Source organism: Amborella trichopoda, chromosome 3 (genome assembly GCF_054954075.1).
Source record: "Amborella trichopoda isolate Santa Cruz 75 chromosome 3, AtrichopodaSantaCruz75HAP2 v2.0, whole genome shotgun sequence".
Classification (NCBI taxonomy): Eukaryota; Viridiplantae; Streptophyta; class Magnoliopsida; order Amborellales; family Amborellaceae; genus Amborella; species Amborella trichopoda.
In genome coordinates, this window is record NC_142338.1 from 35,215,074 (window position 1) to 35,222,180 (window position 7,107).

The 7,107-nt window shown below is 37.3% G+C and overlaps 1 long non-coding RNA gene across 4 annotated transcripts; it reads left to right on the plus strand.

Moving 5' to 3' along the window:
- Positions 1–682: 682 nt before the first annotated feature.
- On the plus strand, positions 683–5,169 carry LOC110007287 (uncharacterized). 4 transcript variants are annotated; one of them, XR_016052440.1, is made up of 3 exons: positions 706–3,291; positions 3,396–3,932; positions 4,454–5,169. It is a non-coding gene; the product is annotated as an uncharacterized LOC110007287 (long non-coding RNA). The 4 variants fall into 4 exon arrangements; XR_016052439.1 differs by having other exon boundaries at positions 754–2,397; positions 3,131–3,291; positions 3,396–5,169; XR_016052438.1 differs by having other exon boundaries at positions 758–2,393; positions 3,131–3,291; positions 3,396–5,169.
- Positions 5,170–7,107: the final 1,938 nt, after the last annotated feature.

Here is a 7,107-nt window from a genome sequence, read left to right on the forward strand (position 1 = left end):
TAAAATCCAAACAATGAAATAAGGAGAAAATTGAAATTGCAATTTCTGTTTTAGTTTATGTTTTGTAAAGGACATTAATACACCAACAAAAAAAATGGCAATGCAAAAAAACAAAGTGAAATACATATGGGGCATTTTTTTTGTTTTTCTACTTCTCTGTTTTCAATTTTTGGAATGGGAAATCGAAAATGCAGAAGAGAGAAATTAGAAAATCTAAAAAAACAGAAAAAATAAAATAAAGTTTAAAAAGAAAAAACCGAAATAAAAAAAGGAAAAAATAGAGAAAAACTTTCTGTTTTTCTTTTTATTCTTCGGTTTTCTTTTATATAATTATATTGTTTTAGCTTTTAATGTTGTAATTTTCAATGGCTTAAAAGTGAATCCTAAATAAAATCAGAAAAAATAAGAAAATAAAGAAAAGTTGAAATTGAGTTATTATATTATTAATGAGTATTTATGTGTTCTTTACAAATATTGTTTATGAGTATTTATTTATTGTTTCAAGAGTTATATTTGTTTCTAGTATTTCCTACTTTTTCTAGATTTTCCCAATTTTTTCTTATTTTACTTTTTTATTAATTATTTAATTTCTTAGACCTCAATCTGTTTAATTTCACTTTGATTTACTCTTTTCATTATATTGTGCAGATTGTGAGAAAAGATTCACTTTGATTAACTCTTTTCATTATATTGTGCAGATTGTGAGAAAAGATTCACTTTGATTAACTCTTTTCATTATATTGTGCAGATTGTGAGAAAAGAAAAAGGACATGGGAGACTTTCTAGAGAGACCAAACTCGAAAAAAAGAAGGAAATGAGATCTACTGGGCAGAGACAAATAAGAAGGCAGAAACAAAGAAAAAGGAAGTCCTCTGAAATCCCATCTTCCCAAAACTCTCCACACTACTCTCCCTCTTCCCCAAACTCTACACATTACTCTCCCTCTTCCCCTCCTCCTTCCCCTAACTCTCCACATTACTCTCCCTCTTCCCCTCCTTCCCCCAAGTACTCTCTTTCTCCTAACTCTTTAGAATACTCTCCCTCTTCTCCCCAATACTCTCCCTCTTCTCCCAACTCTCTATAATACTTTCCCTCTTCTCCCCAATACTCTCCCTCTTCCCTAAACTCTCCACACTACTCTCCCTCTTCCCCTCCTCGTTCTCACTGTCCCTCTTCCCCTCCTTCTCCCCAGTACTCTCTTTCTCCTAACTCTCCAGAATACTCTCCCTATTCTCCCCAATACTCTACCTCTTCCCCCAACTCTCCAGAATACTCTCCCTCTTCTCCCCAATACTCTACCTCTTCCCTCAACTCTTCAGATTACTCTCCCTCTTCTCCCCAATACTTTCCCTCTTCTCCCCATTACTCTCCCTCTTCCCCCAAATACTCTCCCTCTTCTCCCCAATACTTTCCCTCTTCTCCCAACTCTCCAAAATACTCTCTCTCGTCTCCCCAATACTTTCCCTCTTCTCCCCAATACTCTCCCTCTTCCCCCAACTCTCCAGAATACTCTCCCTCTTCTCCCCAATACTGTCCCTCTTCCCCCAACTCTCCATAATACTCTCAATACTCTCCCTCTTCTCCCCAATACTTTCCCTCTTCCCCCAACTCTCCAGAATACTCTTCCTCTTCTCCCCAATACTTTCACTCTTCTCCCCAACACTCTCCCTCTTCCCCCAACTTTGTAGAATACTCTCCCTCTTCTCCCCAATACTTTCTCTCTTCTCCCAAATACTCTCCTTCTTCCCCCAGTACTCTCCCTCTTCCCTCAAAACTCTCCCTCTTCCCCCAATACTCTCCAGAATGCTCTCCCTCTTCTCCCCAATACCTTCACTCTTATCCCCAATGCTTTCCCTCTTCCCCCAACTCTCCAGAGTACTCTTCCTCTTCTCCCCAATACTTTCCCTCTTCTCCCCAATACTCTCTCTTCCCCCAACTTTCCAAAATACTCTCCCTCTTATCCCCAATACTTTCCCTCTTTTCCCCAATACTCTCTCTCTCCCTCTAACTCTCCAGAATAGTCTCACTCTAAAACAAAGATACCCTTGCACTGATTACAAGGGTATTTTATTAATAGCAAAATTTGTGGGACAATCTTTGTTTTAGAGTGATGCTTTATTTATATGTTTCAAGCTATGCAAGAGCTCCATTGAAAAATTCAGCAAGGTGGTGCAAGAGTTAGAGTTTTAGAGAGAGAGAGAGAGAGAGAGAGAGAGAGAGAGAGAGAGAGAGAGAGAGAGAGCTCCATTGAAGAAAATCGGTTGGGTGGTGCAAGAGCTAGTGTTCATGGGTTGAGTCGTGGTAATGGCACTCTCTCAAGCTGTCCCAGCCCTAGCTTTCTTCCGAGGCAGTTCAACTCAGACAGTAGAGTGAAGCGCTCCCCTCTCTTGGTTGTAGGTGCAATTTTCTATGCTGATCTCTCTCTCTCTCTTTCTTGCTCTAGAATAACGCATACATGACGCTGTTTCTTAGGTGATTTTTGACATTGTTGTGGCTTCCTGTGTTTACTTGCATTATTTAAAGTTCATGCTTTCGATGGGTTCAGTTTCTGTGTGTGATATAGGCATCCTTTATAGGCTTCTTGAATGTGGAAAACAGCATCGGAGTGTCACTAAATATGGATGCTTAACTGAATTTAACCTCCACTGTGGTGTTTCCCACTTGGGATCATGCTGGGATGTGAATTTGAATGGTCCTAGCTGATGTTTATTAAGCCCTTGGTGAAAACCATGTCCTAGATTGCCACCATTCTGGAAATGGTCATTTATGATTTGAATTTGACCTTAAAACTTTGAGTGGGTTATCATATTGACATGCTAACTTCTCTTACTGTTTATCTATAATGTCCCTTTGAAATGTTAGTGGCAAAGCTACACTTGATTCAAAGTTTTGCACATTTATATGGCAATATGTTCGAGGAACGGTAACGTGGCACATGGTCTGTTTGTGTCGGAGACCCATTAAATTTGCTTTCGATTTTTACCCTGGCCTTCAACTCTCCTTGTACTAAATTTCTCTCTCCATCATTCTTCTGTTTTTATATGAAATTATGAATTCTATACTACCACGTTGGTGCTGGTCTCATCAACACAAGAACCACCTGCTCTTACTGCCAAAATCTTGATTTCAGAGTACTTCTCTTCCCACCCACCAAAGAAAAACACACGCGCACACACACAGATGTTTCCAATTGGATGTCTATAGGAAACGAGTCGTAAAGGAAACTGCAGCTACAAATCGAGGAGCATGCAAGGTACCTCCAAAAGATGGTCGATGAGCGACAGATATGCGGTGAGAATCTAGTCAGAAGCCAGAATTTCTATATTCCTTTTTAGAGAAACATCTCATAAATCTTGAAACATTGAATCAAGTTTAAATTTTGAACTTTTGGACAGGACTCAATCAAGATTCAGTTTAGGATATGGTCAAGAGTCATGAATGAGTTGGTGGCAGTCTTAGACTGCATTTGGGTTGTGGCTCTTACTTATAGCATAAGACAGTGATGCCATCATAGTTGGGTCATGTCAATTCATCAATATATATTGTCTGGGGGTCATCTTAAACGGGTAAACTGTCACAATTTATCCCCAATTTTTCAAGCTTATGCAGTATTTACTTCATGGTGTATATATTTTTGGTAATCATGTTCAATACCTATTGCTTTTATCCCTTATGACAATGGCTGAAATGTTGAGATCTTGAGATTTTAATTACTTTTGTTAAGCATTTAAGTATTTTTGCTTTTGTTCCTTATGACAATGGTTTAAAATATCAGTTGGTTTACCTTCTCTTAATTTAATGGTAACATGGTTTGTAACTGTTGGCATGATGTGGATGTGGAGGCGCGACTGGTGCAATTGCTCCTACCTGAGTCCCGAACTCTTGACCATCATCCATGAGGCTCCTAGTCGATACACTTGGCATGGATTGCAGTTCAGTTTTTACCCCAGCTCCTAGCTCTTATGGCTACTCTCTCTCTCTCTCTCTTCGTTTTTTGTTTTGTTTCGATGGGTCCCCTGTTTTTAGTCTCGTTCTATGTGTATTATTAATGCATACTGGTTGTTTATGGGTGATCTCTCTCTCTCTTTATATATATATATCTCTGTTTGTTATTTTTTTTTGTTTTGATGGGTTCCCTATTTCCACTTTGTTTCTGTGTATTAATGCATACCGGTTGTTGATGGGTGATCCCTCTCTCTCTCTCCTTTGTTCCTTGTTTTTTGAAGAGATGCTCTGTCTCTGTATAGTTCTTACTAGCAAGTTATCTTACATGAATAATGTGAAGGCTAATAAATCTGCACACAAAGAGTCCGTTCGTGACTTGAGGTACGTATTTGTGACTCTCAAAAAAAAAAAAATGTTAAAACTTTTGATCGTTTAACTTTTAGTTGCAAGTAGACATGTATTTATTAATCATCCATGGGCAATATATTGACTTATTCTTTTTTCACAGTTTCTCAAGGATGGACCTGAAGTTTTGCTCTTGCTCTAAGGATGGTACTATTAAAGTATGGGACTTTGCTCGATGCCAAGAAGAGCGGAGCTGGAAATTGTGCCTTGCTTATCAAGATGGCTTTGGAGAACCCATAATTTTCTGTGTTTAACGTACTAAATTTTGGGAATGGGGTTGAGGTTGTGGTAGTAACACCAGTTGAGCTTCCTCAGTTACTGGTTTAGGTTTTTATTCCCACTAAACCGCTTAGGAAAGTAAAATTCCTTGTATAGGTGTGTGTTTTTGTAGAAGAAATTGAGAAGAAGAAGCAAGAAAGAAGAAGACAGCTTTACGTAGTTCGGTCTCTTAGACCTACATCCACGGTTGAAGGGCATTCAGTTGTGCCCACTATTCCATTCACACAATATTAAATAGAAGATACAAGATAAGAAAAAAATAGAAACTGATTCCCAAAATATCTCTTAAATATATCACCAAGATATTCGTCACCTTTAGCTACCCAAAATATGGGGGATTTTGGTTACCATCCGTGTATCATGTTTGAGTAGCTACATGTTTTCATTTTAACACTCCCCCTCAAGCTAGAGTGTTGATATCTGTCAAGCCCAACTTTCTTAACGTTTCTTGAAACTGTCCTTTGCTTGTGGCCTTTGTAAGGATATTAGCAAGTTGATTTTTGCTTCTGACAAATGGAGTAGTAATTTCCTTGGCTTGAACTTTCTCTCTCACAAAATGACAATTTGTTTCTATTTGCTTAGTCCGCTCATGAAATACGGGATTTTATGCGATATGTATAGCAGCTTGGTTGTCATAGTTCATAAACATTGGACACAAAATATTAAAACCCATATCTCTGAGAAGAAATTTTTGCCAAATTAATTCGTAGGTTGTAGTTGTCATGGCTCTATATTCGGCCTCTGCACTAGATTGAGCAACCACTAACTGTTTTTTACTTTTCCAAGTTACAAGGTTACCCCTTACAAATGTACAAGACCCTGTGGTGGATGTTTTATCTATAGGATTACCTGCCCAATCAGCATAAAAAAATACAATAATATCAGTATGACCATTCTTTTTCATTAAAATTTTCTTCCAAGAGATGACTTAAGGTACCTTAAAATTTGATTGCAACTTCAAGATGAGCAGTTTTTTGAGAATGCATGAATTGCCTTACCATACTGGCCGCATAAGCAATATCAGATCTAGTGATAGTGAGATATACAAGTCGACCAACCAAATGTTGAAACATCCCAATATCTTAAAAGGCTTTGCCTGAGTCTATGTTGGCTTTATAATTTGTTTCAATTGGAGTATCAATAGGTTTACACCCTATCTTGCCAGTTTTGCACAAAAGGTATAAAACATATTTCCTTTAAGATATAAAAATTCTTCTGTAAGAGTAAGCAACCTCAATTCCAAAAAAATATTTGAGTTTTCTCAAGTCTTTAATATCAAATTTTGTATGAAAGTAACCTTCCAATTTGTTATAGCATTTGAACCACTTCCTGTTATAACAATGTCATCAACATAGATAAGAACAATAGCATTCCCAGATTGCCTTCTTTTTACAAACATGGATGTATCGACATTAATTTGAGAAAACCCTATATCAAAAAGGGCTTGACTTAACCTTACAAACCATACCCTGGGAGACTGTTTAAGCCCATAGATTGCCTTTCTGAGTCTGCAAGCAAGAGTTTCATTGCCTTCTTGAGGATGACCAAGAGGAAATTTCATGTAAACTTCTTCTTCCAAATCTCTGTGCAAGAAGGCACTTTTTACATCTAGTTGGTATAAAGGCCAGTCATTGTTGGCAGCAATAGAAATCAAAACTCTCATAATATTCATTTTGACCACAGGAGCAAAGGTTTCCTTATAGGAAATACCATAGGTTTGGGTGAATCCCTTTGCAACAAGTCTCACCTTGTATCTCTCAATAGTTCCATCACTTTTGTATTTCATTTTATAGACCCACTTGCATCCAACTAGTTTTTTTTCCTTTAGAAAGAGTAACAACATCCGAAGTATGATTTTTCTTTAATGCAACACGTTCCTCTTTCATAGCAGTCCTCCATACAACATTTGAATTAGCTTCCTCGAAGTTAGTGGGTTCTTTAGTTAAGAGATAATTTCTTAAGATCCATCTGTTTTTCAATGGGGTAACGAATTTTGGGATTGCTTTCTTTAACATGATATGTATAATGATCATTTAAACCATGAGGAGGTTGGCTAATATGACCAGATCGTCTTTGGCTGAAAGTCTTAAGGAATTATTTCTCGTTGATTTTCATTTGAGTGAACTTCCTCATTGGAGTCTTGTGGTATTTCAAGAATAAATTATTGAGGTACTTCCTGATTAAACATATAACTCTTAATGTCATCGACTCTAGAATTAAGACCATCCATTCTTTAGAGTTCTTGGGTAGAGGTTGTCTTGCTAATCTCCCCTCGAGGCTTATTAGTTTCAAAATAATGGAGGTGTTCATTGAATTCAACATTTCGGTAAACATACATTTTCTTGGTTTTTGGGTCATAGCATTTGTAACACTTTTTGGTTGGTAAATATCCTATGAATATACATTTAATTGATCGTTTATCAAGTTTATCTCTATGCTTTTCTGATAAATGTACAAAGCATTCACAACCAAATATCT